The sequence below is a fragment of the Garra rufa genome, unplaced genomic scaffold (assembly GCF_049309525.1).
Source record: "Garra rufa unplaced genomic scaffold, GarRuf1.0 hap1_unplaced_001, whole genome shotgun sequence".
Taxonomy (NCBI): Eukaryota; Metazoa; Chordata; class Actinopteri; order Cypriniformes; family Cyprinidae; genus Garra; species Garra rufa.
In genome coordinates, this window is record NW_027394276.1 from 14,251,004 (window position 1) to 14,272,396 (window position 21,393).

Here is a 21,393-nt window from a genome sequence, read left to right on the forward strand (position 1 = left end):
TACAAACTAACTAATCTGACTTTATTTTCATAACTGCAAGATATAAGCTCTCTATTCTGACATTTGTGTCACAACTGCATGATAAAAACTCACTCTTCTGACTATTGTGCCATAATTGGACGATATAAACTCACTATTCTGATATTACTACCATAATTGTATGATATAAACTCTCTTTTCTGACATTCATGTCATAATTGCATGATACAAACTAACTAATCTGACTTTATTGTCATAATTGCATGATAAAAAAAAAAATATTCTTCCTTTTTTGTCATAATTGCATGATATAAACTCACTCCTCTGACTTTTGTGCCATAATTGCATGATATAAACTCACTATTCTGAGTTTGATACAAACTAACTAACCTGACTTTAATTTCATAATTGCATGATATAAACAAACTATTTTTCTTTTTGTGTCATAACTGCATGATATAGACTCTCTATTCTGACATTCGTGTCATAATTGCATGATACAAACTAACTAATCTGACTTTATTGTCATAATCGCATGATATAAACAAACCATTCTTCCATTTTTGTCATAATTGCATGACATAAACTGACTATTCTGAATTTCGTGTCATAATTGCATGATACAAACTAACTAACCTGACTTTATTGTCATAATTGCATGATATAAACAAACTATTCTTCCTTTTTTGTCATAATTGCATGATATAAACAAACTATTCTTCCTTTTTTGTCATAATTGCATGATATAAACTCACTATTCTGAGTTTTGTGTCATAATTGCATGATACAAACTAACTAACCTGACTTTACTGTCATAATTGCATGATATAAACTCACTATTCTTCCTTTTTTTGTCATAATTGCATGATATAAACTCACTATTCTGAGTTTCGTGTCATAATTGCATGATACAAACTAACTAATCTGACTTTATTGTCATAATTGCATGATAAAAACAAACTATTCTTCCTTTTTTGTCATATTGCATGATATAAACTCACTCCTCTGACTTTTGTGCCATAATTGCATGATATAAACTCACTATTCTGAGTTTCGTGTCATAATTGCATGATACAAACTAACTAACCTGACTTTAATTTCATAATTGCATGATATAAACAAACTATTTTTCTTTTTGTGTCATAACTGCATGATATAGTCTCTCTATTCTCACATTCGTGTCATAATTGCATGATACAAACTAACTAACCTGACTTTATTGTCATAATTGCATGATATAAACAAACTATTCTTCCATTTTTGTCATAATTGCATGATATAAACTGACTATTCTGAATTTCGTGTCATAATTGCATGATACAAACTAACTAACCTGACTTTATTGTCATAATTGCATGATATAAACAAACTATTCTTCCTTTTTTGTCATAATTGCATGATATAAACTCACTATTCTGACTTTTGTGTCATAATTTCTTGATACAAACTAACTATTCTGACTTTATTGTTATAATTGTATGATATAAACAAACTATTTGGCCTTTTTTGTCATAATTACATGATATAAACTCACTATTCTGCCTTTTTTGTCATAATTGCATGATATAAACTCACTCTTCTGACTTTTGTGCCATAATTGCATGATATAAACTTACTATTCTGATATTACTGCCATACTTGCATGATATAAACTCACTATTCTGCCATTCGTGTCATAATTGCATGATACAAACTAACTAATCTGACTTTATTGTCATATTTGCATGATATAAACAAACTATTCTAACTTTTCTGTCATAATTGCATGATATAAACTCACTATTTTGATATTACTGCCATAATTGCATGATATAAACTCACTATTCTGCCTTTTTTGTAATAATTACATGATATAAACTCACTATTCTGCCTTTTTTGTCATAATTGCATGATATAAACTCACTATTCTGCCTTTTTTGTAATAATTACATGATATAAACTCACTATTCTGCCTTTTTTGTCATAATTACATGATATAAATTCACTATTCTGCCTTTTTTTGTAATAATTACATGATATAAACTCACTATTCTGCCTTTTTTGGTCATAATTGCATGATATAAACTCACTATTCTCACTTTTTTGTCATAATTACATGATATAAACTCACTATTCTGCCTTTTTTGTCATAATTGCATGATATAAACTCACTATTCTGCCTTTTTGTCATAATTGCATGATATAAACTCACTATTCTGATATTACTGCCATAATTGCGTGATATAAATTCACTATTCTGCCTTTTTTGTCATAATTGCTTGATATAAACTCACTATTCTCACTTTTTTGTCAAAATTGCATGATATAAATGCATTATTCTGCCTTTTTTTGTAATAATTACATGTTATAAACTCACTATTCTGATGTTACTGCCATAATTGCATGATATAAACTCAATATTCTGACATTCGTGTCATAATTGCTTGATACAAACTAACTAATCTGACTTTATTGTCATAATTGCATGATATAAACAAACTATTCTTCCTTTTTTGTCATAATTGCACGATATAAACTCACTATTTTGCCTTTTTTGTCATAATTGCATGATATAAACTCACTCTTCTGACTTTCATGCCATAATTGCATGATACAAACTAACTAATCTGACTTTATTTTCATAACTGCAAGATATAAGCTCTCTATTCTGACATTTGTGTCACAACTGCATGATAAAAACTCACTCTTCTGACTATTGTGCCATAATTGGACGATATAAACTCACTATTCTGATATTACTACCATAATTGTATGATATAAACTCTCTTTTCTGACATTCATGTCATAATTGCATGATACAAACTAACTAATCTGACTTTATTGTCATAATTGCATGATAAAAAAAAAATATTCTTCCTTTTTTGTCATAATTGCATGATATAAACTCACTCCTCTGACTTTTGTGCCATAATTGCATGATATAAACTCACTATTCTGAGTTTGATACAAACTAACTAACCTGACTTTAATTTCATAATTGCATGATATAAACAAACTTTTTTTCTTTTTGTGTCATAACTGCATGATATAGACTCTCTATTCTGACATTCGTGTCATAATTGCATGATACAAACTAACTAATCTGACTTTATTGTCATAATCGCATGATATAAACAAACCATTCTTCCATTTTTGTCATAATTGCATGATATAAACTGACTATTCTGAATTTCGTGTCATAATTGCATGATACAAACTAACTAACCTGACTTTATTGTCATAATTGCATGATATAAACAAACTATTCTTCCTTTTTTGTCATAATTGCATGATATAAACAAACTATTCTTCCTTTTTTGTCATAATTACATGATATAAACTCACTATTCTGCCTTTTTTGTCATAATTGCATGATATAAACTCACTCTTCTGACTTTTGTGCCATAATTGCATGATATAAACTTACTATTCTGATATTACTGCCATAATTGCATGATATAAACTCACTATTCTGCCATTCGTGTCATAATTGCATGATACAAACTAACTAATCTGACTTTATTGTCATATTTGCATGATATAAACAAACTATTCTAACTTTTTTGTCATAATTGCATGATATAAACTCACTATTTTGATATTACTGCCATAATTGCATGATATAAACTCACTATTCTGCCTTTTTTTGTAATAATTACATGATATAAACTCACTATTCTGCCTTTTTTGTCATAATTGCATGATATAAACTCACTATTCTCACTTTTTTGTCATAATTACATGATATAAATTCACTATTCTGCCTTTTTTTGTAATAATTACATGATATAAACTCACTATTCTGCCTTTTTTGTCATAATTGCATGATATAAACTCACTATTCTCACTTTTTTGTCATAATTACATGATATAAACTCACTATTCTGCCTTTTTTGTCATAATTGCATGATATAAACTCACTATTCTGCCTTTTTGTCATAATTGCATGATATAAACTCACTATTCTGATATTACTGCCATAATTGCGTGATATAAATTCACTATTCTGCCTTTTTTGTCATAATTGCTTGATATAAACTCACTATTCTCACTTTTTTGTCAAAATTGCATGATATAAATGCATTATTCTGCCTTTTTTTTGTAATAATTACATGTTATAAACTCACTATTCTGATGTTACTGCCATAATTGCATGATATAAACTCAATATTCTGACATTCGTGTCATAATTGCTTGATACAAACTAACTAATCTGACTTTATTGTCATAATTGCATGATATAAACAAACTATTCTTCCTTTTTTGTCATAATTGCACGATATAAACTCACTATTTTGCCTTTTTTTGTCATAATTGCATGATATAAACTCACTCTTCTGACTTTTATGCCATAATTGCATGATACAAACTAACTAATCTGACTTTATTTTCATAACTGCAAGATATAAGCTCTCTATTCTGACATTTGTGTCACAACTGCATGATAAAAACTCACTCTTCTGACTATTGTGCCATAATTGGACGATATAAACTCACTATTCTGATATTACTACCATAATTGTATGATATAAACTCTCTTTTCTGACATTCATGTCATAATTGCATGATACAAACTAACTAATCTGACTTTATTGTCATAATTGCATGATAAAAAAAAAAATATTCTTCCTTTTTTGTCATAATTGCATGATATAAACTCACTCCTCTGACTTTTGTGCCATAATTGCATGATATAAACTCACTATTCTGAGTTTGATACAAACTAACTAACCTGACTTTAATTTCATAATTGCATGATATAAACAAACTATTTTTCTTTTTGTGTCATAACTGCATGATATAGACTCTCTATTCTGACATTCGTGTCATAATTGCATGATACAAACTAACTAATCTGACTTTATTGTCATAATCGCATGATATAAACAAACCATTCTTCCATTTTTGTCATAATTGCATGACATAAACTGACTATTCTGAATTTCGTGTCATAATTGCATGATACAAACTAACTAACCTGACTTTATTGTCATAATTGCATGATATAAACAAACTATTCTTCCTTTTTTGTCATAATTGCATGATATAAACAAACTATTCTTCCTTTTTTGTCATAATTGCATGATATAAACTCACTATTCTGAGTTTTGTGTCATAATTGCATGATACAAACTAACTAACCTGACTTTACTGTCATAATTGCATGATATAAACTCACTATTCTTCCTTTTTTTGTCATAATTGCATGATATAAACTCACTATTCTGAGTTTCGTGTCATAATTGCATGATACAAACTAACTAATCTGACTTTATTGTCATAATTGCATGATAAAAACAAACTATTCTTCCTTTTTTGTCATAATTGCATGATATAAACTCACTCCTCTGACTTTTGTGCCATAATTGCATGATATAAACTCACTATTCTGAGTTTCGTGTCATAATTGCATGATACAAACTAACTAACCTGACTTTAATTTCATAATTGCATGATATAAACAAACTATTTTTCTTTTTGTGTCATAACTGCATGATATAGTCTCTCTATTCTCACATTCGTGTCATAATTGCATGATACAAACTAACTAACCTGACTTTATTGTCATAATTGCATGATATAAACAAACTATTCTTCCATTTTTGTCATAATTGCATGATATAAACTGACTATTCTGAATTTCGTGTCATAATTGCATGATACAAACTAACTAACCTGACTTTATTGTCATAATTGCATGATATAAACAAACTATTCTTCCTTTTTTGTCATAATTGCATGATATAAACTCACTATTCTGACTTTTGTGTCATAATTTCTTGATACAAACTAACTATTCTGACTTTATTGTTATAATTGTATGATATAAACAAACTATTTGGCCTTTTTTGTCATAATTACATGATATAAACTCACTATTCTGCCTTTTTTTGTCATAATTGCATGATATAAACTCACTCTTCTGACTTTTGTGCCATAATTGCATGATATAAACTTACTATTCTGATATTACTGCCATACTTGCATGATATAAACTCACTATTCTGCCATTCGTGTCATAATTGCATGATACAAACTAACTAATCTGACTTTATTGTCATATTTGCATGATATAAACAAACTATTCTAACTTTTCTGTCATAATTGCATGATATAAACTCACTATTTTGATATTACTGCCATAATTGCATGATATAAACTCACTATTCTGCCTTTTTTGTAATAATTACATGATATAAACTCACTATTCTGCCTTTTTTGTCATAATTGCATGATATAAACTCACTATTCTGCCTTTTTTGTAATAATTACATGATATAAACTCACTATTCTGCCTTTTTTGTCATAATTACATGATATAAATTCACTATTCTGCCTTTTTTTGTAATAATTACATGATATAAACTCACTATTCTGCCTTTTTTGGTCATAATTGCATGATATAAACTCACTATTCTCACTTTTTTGTCATAATTACATGATATAAACTCACTATTCTGCCTTTTTTGTCATAATTGCATGATATAAACTCACTATTCTGCCTTTTTGTCATAATTGCATGATATAAACTCACTATTCTGATATTACTGCCATAATTGCGTGATATAAATTCACTATTCTGCCTTTTTTGTCATAATTGCTTGATATAAACTCACTATTCTCACTTTTTTGTCAAAATTGCATGATATAAATGCATTATTCTGCCTTTTTTTTGTAATAATTACATGTTATAAACTCACTATTCTGATGTTACTGCCATAATTGCATGATATAAACTCAATATTCTGACATTCGTGTCATAATTGCTTGATACAAACTAACTAATCTGACTTTATTGTCATAATTGCATGATATAAACAAACTATTCTTCCTTTTTTGTCATAATTGCACGATATAAACTCACTATTTTGCCTTTTTTGTCATAATTGCATGATATAAACTCACTCTTCTGACTTTCATGCCATAATTGCATGATACAAACTAACTAATCTGACTTTATTTTCATAACTGCAAGATATAAGCTCTCTATTCTGACATTTGTGTCACAACTGCATGATAAAAACTCACTCTTCTGACTATTGTGCCATAATTGGACGATATAAACTCACTATTCTGATATTACTACCATAATTGTATGATATAAACTCTCTTTTCTGACATTCATGTCATAATTGCATGATACAAACTAACTAATCTGACTTTATTGTCATAATTGCATGATAAAAAAAAAATATTCTTCCTTTTTTGTCATAATTGCATGATATAAACTCACTCCTCTGACTTTTGTGCCATAATTGCATGATATAAACTCACTATTCTGAGTTTGATACAAACTAACTAACCTGACTTTAATTTCATAATTGCATGATATAAACAAACTATTTTTCTTTTTGTGTCATAACTGCATGATATAGACTCTCTATTCTGACATTCGTGTCATAATTGCATGATACAAACTAACTAATCTGACTTTATTGTCATAATCGCATGATATAAACAAACCATTCTTCCATTTTTGTCATAATTGCATGATATAAACTGACTATTCTGAATTTCGTGTCATAATTGCATGATACAAACTAACTAACCTGACTTTATTGTCATAATTGCATGATATAAACAAACTATTCTTCCTTTTTTGTCATACTTGCATGATATAAACAAACTATTCTTCCTTTTTTGTCATAATTGCATGATATAAACTCACTATTCTGAGTTTCGTGTCATAATTGCATGATACAAACTAACTAACCTGACTTTACTGTCATAATTGCATGATATAAACTCACTATTCTTCCTTTTTTGTCATAATTGCATGATATAAACTCACTATTCTGAGTTTCGTGTCATAATTGCATGATACAAACTAACTAATCTGACTTTATTGTCATAATTGCATGATAAAAACAAACTATTCTTCCTTTTTTGTCATAATTGCATGATATAAACTCACTCCTCTGACTTTTGTGCCATAATTGCATGATATAAACTCACTATTCTGAGTTTCGTGTCATAATTGCATGATACAAACTAACTAACCTGACTTTAATTTCATAATTGCATGATATAAACAAACTATTTTTCTTTTTGTGTCATAACTGCATGATATAGTCTCTCTATTCTCACATTCGTGTCATAATTGCATGATACAAACTAACTAACCTGACTTTATTGTCATAATTGCATGATATAAACAAACTATTCTTCCATTTTTGTCATAATTGCATGATATAAACTGACTATTCTGAATTTCGTGTCATAATTGCATGATACAAACTAACTAACCTGACTTTATTGTCATAATTGCATGATATAAACAAACTATTCTTCCTTTTTTGTCATAATTGCATGATATAAACTCACTATTCTGACTTTTGTGTCATAATTTCTTGATACAAACTAACTATTCTGACTTTATTGTTATAATTGTATGATATAAACAAACTATTTGGCCTTTTTTGTCATAATTACATGATATAAACTCACTATTCTGCCTTTTTTGTCATAATTGCATGATATAAACTCACTCTTCTGACTTTTGTGCCATAATTGCATGATATAAACTTACTATTCTGATATTACTGCCATACTTGCATGATATAAACTCACTATTCTGCCATTCGTGTCATAATTGCATGATACAAACTAACTAATCTGACTTTATTTTCATATTTGCATGATATAAACAAACTATTCTAACTTTTCTGTCATAATTGCATGATATAAACTCACTATTTTGATATTACTGCCATAATTGCATGATATAAACTCACTATTCTGCCTTTTTTGTAATAATTACATGATATAAACTCACTATTCTGCCTTTTTTGTCATAATTGCATGATATAAACTCACTATTCTGCCTTTTTTGTCATAATTACATGATATAAATTCACTATTCTGCCTTTTTTTGTAATAATTACATGATATAAACTCACTATTCTGCCTTTTTTGGTCATAATTGCATGATATAAACTCACTATTCTCACTTTTTTGTCATAATTACATGATATAAACTCACTATTCTGCCTTTTTTGTCATAATTGCATGATATAAACTCACTATTCTGCCTTTTTGTCATAATTGCATGATATAAACTCACTATTCTGATATTACTGCCATAATTGCGTGATATAAATTCACTATTCTGCCTTTTTTGTCATAATTGCTTGATATAAACTCACTATTCTCACTTTTTTGTCAAAATTGCATGATATAAATGCATTATTCTGCCTTTTTTTGTAATAATTACATGTTATAAACTCACTATTCTGATGTTACTGCCATAATTGCATGATATAAACTCAATATTCTGACATTCGTGTCATAATTGCTTGATACAAACTAACTAATCTGACTTTATTGTCATAATTGCATGATATAAACAAACTATTCTTCCTTTTTTGTCATAATTGCACGATATAAACTCACTATTTTGCCTTTTTTGTCATAATTGCATGATATAAACTCACTCTTCTGACTTTCATGCCATAATTGCATGATACAAACTAACTAATCTGACTTTATTTTCATAACTGCAAGATATAAGCTCTCTATTCTGACATTTGTGTCACAACTGCATGATAAAAACTCACTCTTCTGACTATTGTGCCATAATTGGACGATATAAACTCACTATTCTGATATTACTACCATAATTGTATGATATAAACTCTCTTTTCTGACATTCATGTCATAATTGCATGATACAAACTAACTAATCTGACTTTATTGTCATAATTGCATGATAAAAAAAAAATATTCTTCCTTTTTTGTCATAATTGCATGATATAAACTCACTCCTCTGACTTTTGTGCCATAATTGCATGATATAAACTCACTATTCTGAGTTTGATACAAACTAACTAACCTGACTTTAATTTCATAATTGCATGATATAAACAAACTTTTTTTCTTTTTGTGTCATAACTGCATGATATAGACTCTCTATTCTGACATTCGTGTCATAATTGCATGATACAAACTAACTAATCTGACTTTATTGTCATAATCGCATGATATAAACAAACCATTCTTCCATTTTTGTCATAATTGCATGATATAAACTGACTATTCTGAATTTCGTGTCATAATTGCATGATACAAACTAACTAACCTGACTTTATTGTCATAATTGCATGATATAAACAAACTATTCTTCCTTTTTTGTCATAATTGCACGATATAAACTCACTATTTTGCCTTTTTTGTCATAATTGCATGATATAAACTCACTCTTCTGACTTTTATGCCATAATTGCATGATACAAACTAACTAATCTGACTTTATTTTCATAACTGCAAGATATAAGCTCTCTATTCTGACATTTGTGTCACAACTGCATGATAAAAACTCACTCTTCTGACTATTGTGCCATAATTGGACGATATAAACTCACTATTCTGATATTACTACCATAATTGTATGATATAAACTCTCTTTTCTGACATTCATGTCATAATTGCATGATACAAACTAACTAATCTGACTTTATTGTCATAATTGCATGATAAAAAAAATATTCTTCCTTTTTTGTCATAATTGCATGATATAAACTCACTCCTCTGACTTTTGTGCCATAATTGCATGATATAAACTCACTATTCTGAGTTTGATACAAACTAACTAACCTGACTTTAATTTCATAATTGCATGATATAAACAAACTTTTTTTCTTTTTGTGTCATAACTGCATGATATAGACTCTCTATTCTGACATTCGTGTCATAATTGCATGATACAAACTAACTAATCTGACTTTATTGTCATAATCGCATGATATAAACAAACCATTCTTCCATTTTTGTCATAATTGCATGATATAAACTGACTATTCTGAATTTCGTGTCATAATTGCATGATACAAACTAACTAACCTGACTTTATTGTCATAATTGCATGATATAAACAAACTATTCTTCCTTTTTTGTCATAATTGCATGATATAAACAAACTATTCTTCCTTTTTTGTCATAATTACATGATATAAACTCACTATTCTGCCTTTTTTGTCATAATTGCATGATATAAACTCACTCTTCTGACTTTTGTGCCATAATTGCATGATATAAACTTACTATTCTGATATTACTGCCATAATTGCATGATATAAACTCACTATTCTGCCATTCGTGTCATAATTGCATGATACAAACTAACTAATCTGACTTTATTGTCATATTTGCATGATATAAACAAACTATTCTAACTTTTTTGTCATAATTGCATGATATAAACTCACTATTTTGATATTACTGCCATAATTGCATGATATAAACTCACTATTCTGCCTTTTTTTGTAATAATTACATGATATAAACTCACTATTCTGCCTTTTTTGTCATAATTGCATGATATAAACTCACTATTCTCACTTTTTTGTCATAATTACATGATATAAATTCACTATTCTGCCTTTTTTTGTAATAATTACATGATATAAACTCACTATTCTGCCTTTTTTGTCATAATTGCATGATATAAACTCACTATTCTGCCTTTTTGTCATAATTGCATGATATAAACTCACTATTCTGATATTACTGCCATAATTGCGTGATATAAATTCACTATTCTGCCTTTTTTGTCATAATTGCTTGATATAAACTCACTATTCTCACTTTTTTGTCAAAATTGCATGATATAAATGCATTATTCTGCCTTTTTTTGTAATAATTACATGTTATAAACTCACTATTCTGATGTTACTGCCATAATTGCATGATATAAACTCAATATTCTGACATTCGTGTCATAATTGCTTGATACAAACTAACTAATCTGACTTTATTGTCATAATTGCATGATATAAACAAACTATTCTTCCTTTTTTGTCATAATTGCACGATATAAACTCACTATTTTGCCTTTTTTTGTCATAATTGCATGATATAAACTCACTCTTCTGACTTTTATGCCATAATTGCATGATACAAACTAACTAATCTGACTTTATTTTCATAACTGCAAGATATAAGCTCTCTATTCTGACATTTGTGTCACAACTGCATGATAAAAACTCACTCTTCTGACTATTGTGCCATAATTGGACGATATAAACTCACTATTCTGATATTACTACCATAATTGTATGATATAAACTCTCTTTTCTGACATTCATGTCATAATTGCATGATACAAACTAACTAATCTGACTTTATTGTCATAATTGCATGATAAAAAAAAAAATATTCTTCCTTTTTTGTCATAATTGCATGATATAAACTCACTCCTCTGACTTTTGTGCCATAATTGCATGATATAAACTCACTATTCTGAGTTTGATACAAACTAACTAACCTGACTTTAATTTCATAATTGCATGATATAAACAAACTATTTTTCTTTTTGTGTCATAACTGCATGATATAGACTCTCTATTCTGACATTCGTGTCATAATTGCATGATACAAACTAACTAATCTGACTTTATTGTCATAATCGCATGATATAAACAAACCATTCTTCCATTTTTGTCATAATTGCATGACATAAACTGACTATTCTGAATTTCGTGTCATAATTGCATGATACAAACTAACTAACCTGACTTTATTGTCATAATTGCATGATATAAACAAACTATTCTTCCTTTTTTGTCATAATTGCATGATATAAACAAACTATTCTTCCTTTTTTGTCATAATTGCATGATATAAACTCACTATTCTGAGTTTTGTGTCATAATTGCATGATACAAACTAACTAACCTGACTTTACTGTCATAATTGCATGATATAAACTCACTATTCTTCCTTTTTTTGTCATAATTGCATGATATAAACTCACTATTCTGAGTTTCGTGTCATAATTGCATGATACAAACTAACTAATCTGACTTTATTGTCATAATTGCATGATAAAAACAAACTATTCTTCCTTTTTTGTCATAATTGCATGATATAAACTCACTCCTCTGACTTTTGTGCCATAATTGCATGATATAAACTCACTATTCTGAGTTTCGTGTCATAATTGCATGATACAAACTAACTAACCTGACTTTAATTTCATAATTGCATGATATAAACAAACTATTTTTCTTTTTGTGTCATAACTGCATGATATAGTCTCTCTATTCTCACATTCGTGTCATAATTGCATGATACAAACTAACTAACCTGACTTTATTGTCATAATTGCATGATATAAACAAACTATTCTTCCATTTTTGTCATAATTGCATGATATAAACTGACTATTCTGAATTTCGTGTCATAATTGCATGATACAAACTAACTAACCTGACTTTATTGTCATAATTGCATGATATAAACAAACTATTCTTCCTTTTTTGTCATAATTGCATGATATAAACTCACTATTCTGACTTTTGTGTCATAATTTCTTGATACAAACTAACTATTCTGACTTTATTGTTATAATTGTATGATATAAACAAACTATTTGGCCTTTTTTGTCATAATTACATGATATAAACTCACTATTCTGCCTTTTTTGTCATAATTGCATGATATAAACTCACTCTTCTGACTTTTGTGCCATAATTGCATGATATAAACTTACTATTCTGATATTACTGCCATACTTGCATGATATAAACTCACTATTCTGCCATTCGTGTCATAATTGCATGATACAAACTAACTAATCTGACTTTATTGTCATATTTGCATGATATAAACAAACTATTCTAACTTTTCTGTCATAATTGCATGATATAAACTCACTATTTTGATATTACTGCCATAATTGCATGATATAAACTCACTATTCTGCCTTTTTTGTAATAATTACATGATATAAACTCACTATTCTGCCTTTTTTGTCATAATTGCATGATATAAACTCACTATTCTGCCTTTTTTGTAATAATTACATGATATAAACTCACTATTCTGCCTTTTTTGTCATAATTACATGATATAAATTCACTATTCTGCCTTTTTTGTAATAATTACATGATATAAACTCACTATTCTGCCTTTTTTGGTCATAATTGCATGATATAAACTCACTATTCTCACTTTTTTGTCATAATTACATGATATAAACTCACTATTCTGCCTTTTTTGTCATAATTGCATGATATAAACTCACTATTCTGCCTTTTTGTCATAATTGCATGATATAAACTCACTATTCTGATATTACTGCCATAATTGCGTGATATAAATTCACTATTCTGCCTTTTTTGTCATAATTGCTTGATATAAACTCACTATTCTCACTTTTTTGTCAAAATTGCATGATATAAATGCATTATTCTGCCTTTTTTTTGTAATAATTACATGTTATAAACTCACTATTCTGATGTTACTGCCATAATTGCATGATATAAACTCAATATTCTGACATTCGTGTCATAATTGCTTGATACAAACTAACTAATCTGACTTTATTGTCATAATTGCATGATATAAACAAACTATTCTTCCTTTTTTGTCATAATTGCACGATATAAACTCACTATTTTGCCTTTTTTGTCATAATTGCATGATATAAACTCACTCTTCTGACTTTCATGCCATAATTGCATGATACAAACTAACTAATCTGACTTTATTTTCATAACTGCAAGATATAAACAAACTATTCTTCCTTTTTTGTCATAATTGCATGATATAAACTCACTATTCTGAGTTTCGTGTCATAATTGCATGATACAAACTAACTAACCTGACTTTACTGTCATAATTGCATGATATAAACTCACTATTCTTCCTTTTTTGTCATAATTGCATGATATAAACTCACTATTCTGAGTTTCGTGTCATAATTGCATGATACAAACTAACTAATCTGACTTTATTGTCATAATTGCATGATAAAAACAAACTATTCTTCCTTTTTTGTCATAATTGCATGATATAAACTCACTCCTCTGACTTTTGTGCCATAATTGCATGATATAAACTCACTATTCTGAGTTTCGTGTCATAATTGCATGATACAAACTAACTAACCTGACTTTAATTTCATAATTGCATGATATAAACAAACTATTTTTCTTTTTGTGTCATAACTGCATGATATAGTCTCTCTATTCTCACATTCGTGTCATAATTGCATGATACAAACTAACTAACCTGACTTTATTGTCATAATTGCATGATATAAACAAACTATTCTTCCATTTTTGTAATAATTACATGATATAAACTCACTATTCTGCCTTTTTTGTCATAATTGCATGATATAAACTCACTATTCTGCCTTTTTTGTCATAATTACATGATATAAATTCACTATTCTGCCTTTTTTTGTAATAATTACATGATATAAACTCACTATTCTGCCTTTTTTGGTCATAATTGCATGATATAAACTCACTATTCTCACTTTTTTGTCATAATTACATGATATAAACTCACTATTCTGCCTTTTTTGTCATAATTGCATGATATAAACTCACTATTCTGCCTTTTTGTCATAATTGCATGATATAAACTCACTATTCTGATATTACTGCCATAATTGCGTGATATAAATTCACTATTCTGCCTTTTTTGTCATAATTGCTTGATATAAACTCACTATTCTCACTTTTTTGTCAAAATTGCATGATATAAATGCATTATTCTGCCTTTTTTTGTAATAATTACATGTTATAAACTCACTATTCTGATGTTACTGCCATAATTGCATGATATAAACTCAATATTCTGACATTCGTGTCATAATTGCTTGATACAAACTAACTAATCTGACTTTATTGTCATAATTGCATGATATAAACAAACTATTCTTCCTTTTTTGTCATAATTGCACGATATAAACTCACTATTTTGCCTTTTTTGTCATAATTGCATGATATAAACTCACTCTTCTGACTTTTATGCCATAATTGCATGATACAAACTAACTAATCTGACTTTATTTTCATAACTGCAAGATATAAGCTCTCTATTCTGACATTTGTGTCACAACTGCATGATAAAAACTCACTCTTCTGACTATTGTGCCATAATTGGACGATATAAACTCACTATTCTGATATTACTACCATAATTGTATGATATAAACTCTCTTTTCTGACATTCATGTCATAATTGCATGATACAAACTAACTAATCTGACTTTATTGTCATAATTGCATGATAAAAAAAATATTCTTCCTTTTTTGTCATAATTGCATGATATAAACTCACTCCTCTGACTTTTGTGCCATAATTGCATGATATAAACTCACTATTCTGAGTTTGATACAAACTAACTAACCTGACTTTAATTTCATAATTGCATGATATAAACAAACTATTTTTCTTTTTGTGTCATAACTGCATGATATAGACTCTCTATTCTGACATTCGTGTCATAATTGCATGATACAAACTAACTAATCTGACTTTATTGTCATAATCGCATGATATAAACAAACCATTCTTCCATTTTTGTCATAATTGCATGATATAAACTGACTATTCTGAATTTCGTGTCATAATTGCATGATACAAACTAACTAACCTGACTTTATTGTCATAATTGCATGATATAAACAAACTATTCTTCCTTTTTTGTCATAATTGCACGATATAAACTCACTATTTTGCCTTTTTTGTCATAATTGCATGATATAAACTCACTCTTCTGACTTTTATGCCATAATTGCATGATACAAACTAACTAATCTGACTTTATTTTCATAACTGCAAGATATAAGCTCTCTATTCTGACATTTGTGTCACAACTGCATGATAAAAACTCACTCTTCTGACTATTGTGCCATAATTGGACGATATAAACTCACTATTCTGATATTACTACCATAATTGTATGATATAAACTCTCTTTTCTGACATTCATGTCATAATTGCATGATACAAACTAACTAATCTGACTTTATTGTCATAATTGCATGATAAAAAAAATATTCTTCCTTTTTTGTCATAATTGCATGATATAAACTCACTCCTCTGACTTTTGTGCCATAATTGCATGATATAAACTCACTATTCTGAGTTTGATACAAACTAACTAACCTGACTTTAATTTCATAATTGCATGATATAAACAAACTTTTTTTCTTTTTGTGTCATAACTGCATGATATAGACTCTCTATTCTGACATTCGTGTCATAATTGCATGATACAAACTAACTAATCTGACTTTATTGTCATAATCGCATGATATAAACAAACCATTCTTCCATTTTTGTCATAATTGCATGATATAAACTGACTATTCTGAATTTCGTGTCATAATTGCATGATACAAACTAACTAACCTGACTTTATTGTCATAATTGCATGATATAAACAAACTATTCTTCCTTTTTTGTCATAATTGCATGATATAAACAAACTATTCTTCCTTTTTTGTCATAATTACATGATATAAACTCACTATTCTGCCTTTTTTGTCATAATTGCATGATATAAACTCACTCTTCTGACTTTTGTGCCATAATTGCATGATATAAACTTACTATTCTGATATTACTGCCATAATTGCATGATATAAACTCACTATTCTGCCATTCGTGTCATAATTGCATGATACAAACTAACTAATCTGACTTTATTGTCATATTTGCATGATATAAACAAACTATTCTAACTTTTTTGTCATAATTGCATGATATAAACTCACTATTTTGATATTACTGCCATAATTGCATGATATAAACTCACTATTCTGCCTTTTTTTGTAATAATTACATGATATAAACTCACTATTCTGCCTTTTTTGTCATAATTGCATGATATAAACTCACTATTCTCACTTTTTTGTCATAATTACATGATATAAACTCACTATTCTGCCTTTTTTGTCATAATTGCATGATATAAACTCACTATTCTGCCTTTTTGTCATAATTGCATGATATAAACTCACTATTCTGATATTACTGCCATAATTGCGTGATATAAATTCACTATTCTGCCTTTTTTGTCATAATTGCTTGATATAAACTCACTATTCTCACTTTTTTGTCAAAATTGCATGATATAAATGCATTATTCTGCCTTTTTTTTGTAATAATTACATGTTATAAACTCACTATTCTGATGTTACTGCCATAATTGCATGATATAAACTCAATATTCTGACATTCGTGTCATAATTGCTTGATACAAACTAACTAATCTGACTTTATTGTCATAATTGCATGATATAAACAAACTATTCTTCCTTTTTTGTCATAATTGCACGATATAAACTCACTATTTTGCCTTTTTTTGTCATAATTGCATGATATAAACTCACTCTTCTGACTTTTATGCCATAATTGCATGATACAAACTAACTAATCTGACTTTATTTTCATAACTGCAAGATATAAGCTCTCTATTCTGACATTTGTGTCACAACTGCATGATAAAAACTCACTCTTCTGACTATTGTGCCATAATTGGACGATATAAACTCACTATTCTGATATTACTACCATAATTGTATGATATAAACTCTCTTTTCTGACATTCATGTCATAATTGCATGATACAAACTAACTAATCTGACTTTATTGTCATAATTGCATGATAAAAAAAAAAATATTCTTCCTTTTTTGTCATAATTGCATGATATAAACTCACTCCTCTGACTTTTGTGCCATAATTGCATGATATAAACTCACTATTCTGAGTTTGATACAAACTAACTAACCTGACTTTAATTTCATAATTGCATGATATAAACAAACTATTTTTCTTTTTGTGTCATAACTGCATGATATAGACTCTCTATTCTGACATTCGTGTCATAATTGCATGATACAAACTAACTAATCTGACTTTATTGTCATAATCGCATGATATAAACAAACCATTCTTCCATTTTTGTCATAATTGCATGACATAAACTGACTATTCTGAATTTCGTGTCATAATTGCATGATACAAACTAACTAACCTGACTTTATTGTCATAATTGCATGATATAAACAAACTATTCTTCCTTTTTTGTCATAATTGCATGATATAAACAAACTATTCTTCCTTTTTTGTCATAATTGCATGATATAAACTCACTATTCTGAGTTTTGTGTCATAATTGCATGATACAAACTAACTAACCTGACTTTACTGTCATAATTGCATGATATAAACTCACTATTCTTCCTTTTTTTGTCATAATTGCATGATATAAACTCACTATTCTGAGTTTCGTGTCATAATTGCATGATACAAACTAACTAATCTGACTTTATTGTCATAATTGCATGATAAAAACAAACTATTCTTCCTTTTTTGTCATAATTGCATGATATAAACTCACTCCTCTGACTTTTGTGCCATAATTGCATGATATAAACTCACTATTCTGAGTTTCGTGTCATAATTGCATGATACAAACTAACTAACCTGACTTTAATTTCATAATTGCATGATATAAACAAACTATTTTTCTTTTTGTGTCATAACTGCATGATATAGTCTCTCTATTCTCACATTCGTGTCATAATTGCATGATACAAACTAACTAACCTGACTTTATTGTCATAATTGCATGATATAAACAAACTATTCTTCCATTTTTGTCATAATTGCATGATATAAACTGACTATTCTGAATTTCGTGTCATAATTGCATGATACAAACTAACTAACCTGACTTTATTGTCATAATTGCATGATATAAACAAACTATTCTTCCTTTTTTGTCATAATTGCATGATATAAACTCACTATTCTGACTTTTGTGTCATAATTTCTTGATACAAACTAACTATTCTGACTTTATTGTTATAATTGTATGATATAAACAAACTATTTGGCCTTTTTTGTCATAATTACATGATATAAACTCACTATTCTGCCTTTTTTGTCATAATTGCATGATATAAACTCACTCTTCTGACTTTTGTGCCATAATTGCATGATATAAACTTACTATTCTGATATTACTGCCATACTTGCATGATATAAACTCACTATTCTGCCATTCGTGTCATAATTGCATGATACAAACTAACTAATCTGACTTTATTGTCATATTTGCATGATATAAACAAACTATTCTAACTTTTCTGTCATAATTGCATGATATAAACTCACTATTTTGATATTACTGCCATAATTGCATGATATAAACTCACTATTCTGCCTTTTTTGTAATAATTACATGATATAAACTCACTATTCTGCCTTTTTTGTCATAATTGCATGATATAAACTCACTATTCTGCCTTTTTTGTAATAATTACATGATATAAACTCACTATTCTGCCTTTTTTGTCATAATTACATGATATAAATTCACTATTCTGCCTTTTTTTGTAATAATTACATGATATAAACTCACTATTCTGCCTTTTTTGGTCATAATTGCATGATATAAACTCACTATTCTCACTTTTTTGTCATAATTACATGATATAAACTCACTATTCTGCCTTTTTTGTCATAATTGCATGATATAAACTCACTATTCTGCCTTTTTGTCATAATTGCATGATATAAACTCACTATTCTGATATTACTGCCATAATTGCGTGATATAAATTCACTATTCTGCCTTTTTTGTCATAATTGCTTGATATAAACTCACTATTCTCACTTTTTTGTCAAAATTGCATGATATAAATGCATTATTCTGCCTTTTTTTTGTAATAATTACATGTTATAAACTCACTATTCTGATGTTACTGCCATAATTGCATGATATAAACTCAATATTCTGACATTCGTGTCATAATTGCTTGATACAAACTAACTAATCTGACTTTATTGTCATAATTGCATGATATAAACAAACTATTCTTCCTTTTTTGTCATAATTGCACGATATAAACTCACTATTTTGCCTTTTTTGTCATAATTGCATGATATAAACTCACTCTTCTGACTTTCATGCCATAATTGCATGATACAAACTAACTAATCTGACTTTATTTTCATAACTGCAAGATATAAGCTCTCTATTCTGACATTTGTGTCACAACTGCATGATAAAAACTCACTCTTCTGACTATTGTGCCATAATTGGACGATATAAACTCACTATTCTGATATTACTACCATAATTGTATGATATAAACTCTCTTTTCTGACATTCATGTCATAATTGCATGATACAAACTAACTAATCTGACTTTATTGTCATAATTGCATGATAAAAAAAAAATATTCTTCCTTTTTTGTCATAATTGCATGATATAAACTCACTCCTCTGACTTTTGTGCCATAATTGCATGATATAAACTCACTATTCTGAGTTTGATACAAACTAACTAACCTGACTTTAATTTCATAATTGCATGATATAAACAAACTATTTTTCTTTTTGTGTCATAACTGCATGATATAGACTCTCTATTCTGACATTCGTGTCATAATTGCATGATACAAACTAACTAATCTGACTTTATTGTCATAATCGCATGATATAAACAAACCATTCTTCCATTTTTGTCATAATTGCATGATATAAACTGACTATTCTGAATTTCGTGTCATAATTGCATGATACAAACTAACTAACCTGACTTTATTGTCATAATTGCATGATATAAACAAACTATTCTTCCTTTTTTGTCATACTTGCATGATATAAACAAACTATTCTT